The sequence below is a fragment of the Pteronotus mesoamericanus genome, unplaced genomic scaffold, assembly GCF_021234165.1.
Source record: "Pteronotus mesoamericanus isolate MK-2021 breed Mesoamerican mustached bat unplaced genomic scaffold, CSHL_Meso_final contig_263, whole genome shotgun sequence".
In the NCBI taxonomy this organism is placed as follows: domain Eukaryota; kingdom Metazoa; phylum Chordata; class Mammalia; order Chiroptera; family Mormoopidae; genus Pteronotus; species Pteronotus mesoamericanus.
The window spans coordinates 7598884-7600716 of record NW_026555112.1 but is presented as its reverse complement, the minus strand read 5'-3'; the positions used below and the strand labels follow the sequence as shown (position 1 = coordinate 7600716).

General features: G+C 40.6%; 1 pseudogene; it reads left to right on the top strand.

Moving 5' to 3' along the window:
* Window positions 1-326: 326 nt before the first annotated feature.
* Window positions 327-1137, top strand: LOC129071309 (ferritin heavy chain-like; annotated as a pseudogene).
* Window positions 1138-1833: the final 696 nt, after the last annotated feature.

Here is a 1833-nt window from a genome sequence, read left to right as displayed (position 1 = left end):
GTGATCAGGATGTTCAAAGAACTCATTGAGTACAGTAAAAACATAAGGGAAGAAATGAAGGTTACACTAAATGAAGTTTAAAAAAATCTACGGGGAACCAACAGTAGAGAGGATGAAGCCAAGAATCAAATCAATGACTTGGAACACAAGGAAGGAAAAAGCATTCAATCAGAACAGTAGGAAGAAAAAAAATTAAAAAATGAGGAAAGGTTTAGGAACCTCTGGGACAACTTTAAACTTACCAATATCTAAACCATAGGGGTGCCATAAGGAGAAGAGGAAGAGCAAGAAACTGAAACTTATCTGAAAAAATAGTCTGTGCCAAGAGTCGCCATTGTTTCCTACTTCAACAGTGCTTGAACCAAACCCAGCGCTCGACCCCCATCCCAACTGACTGCCCAGATCCATCCTTCTGCCACCTTCTCACAGCACCCTTGGACTGCCCCAAGGTCCCTACCACTGTACCAGCACCGTGAAGCTGCCTGTTCTCAGCCACCCATCATGACAACCATGTCCACCTCACAGGTGTACCAGAACTACCACCAGGACTTGGAGGCCACCATCAACTGGCAGATCAACCTGGAGCTCTATGCTTCCTACATGTCTGTCTATGTCTTACTACTTTGACCATGATGATGTGGTTTTGAAGAACTTTGCCAAGTATTTTCTTCACCAATCTCATGAGAAGGGAGAACATGCTGAGAAACTGATGAAGCTGAAGAACCAATGAGGTGGCAAAATCTTCCTTTGGGATATCAAGAAACCAAATCATAATGACTGGGAGAATGGGTTGAATGCAATGGAGTGTGCATTACACGTGGAAAAAGTATGAATCAGTCACTACTGGACTTGTGCAAACTGGCCACTGAAAAAAATGGCCTTCATTTGTGTGACTGCATTGAGACTCGCTACCTGGATGAACAGGTGAAATCCATCAAATAATTGGGTGACCATGTAACTAAATTTTGCACGTTTGGGGTCCCTGAATCTAGCATGGCAGAGTGTCTCCTTGACAAGCACATCCTAGGAGACAGTAAAGAGAGCTATCTTAGGCTGCCTTCCCACAGCTACAGGAGTGACTTCCCTAGTCACCAAAGCAGTATGTGCATGTTGGAGTTACCTTCACCTTTCCTATAACTTGTACCAGATCATCCACTTATGTCCTTCATTTGTACCATTCCTTCAAATAAAGTAATCTGGTACCCAGAAAAAATAATGAAAGGAAACTTCCCTAATTTGGTGAAGAAAATAGACATACAAGTCCAAGAAGCACAGAGAATCCCAAACAAGTTGGACCCAAAGAGTACCTCATCAAAACACAGCATAATTAAAATGCCAAAGGTTAAAGATAAGGAAAGAATCTTAAAAGCAGCAAGAGAAAAGCAAAGAGTTACTTACAAAGGAGTTCCCCCAAGACTATCAGCTGATTTCTCAAAGGAAACTTTGCAGGCAAGAAGGGACTGGCAAGAAGTATTCAAAGTGATGAAAAACAAAGACCTACAACCTATATTACTCTATCCAGCAAAGCTATCATTTAGAATGGAAGAGCAGATAAAGTGTGTACCAGACAAGGTAAAGCTAAAGGAGGTCATCATCATCATAAGTGATTATTACATGAATGTTAAAAGGACTTATTTAAGAAAAAGAAGATAAAAACTATGAAAATTAAAAGGGCAACAAATTCACAACTATCAGCAATTGAATCTAAAAAAAACTAAGCAAACAAGCAGAACAGAAACAGAATCATAGATATGAAGATCATTTGGAGGGTTATCAGCTGGAAGGGAAAATGGGGAGAATGGGGGAAATGGTGCAGGGATTAAGAAGCATAAT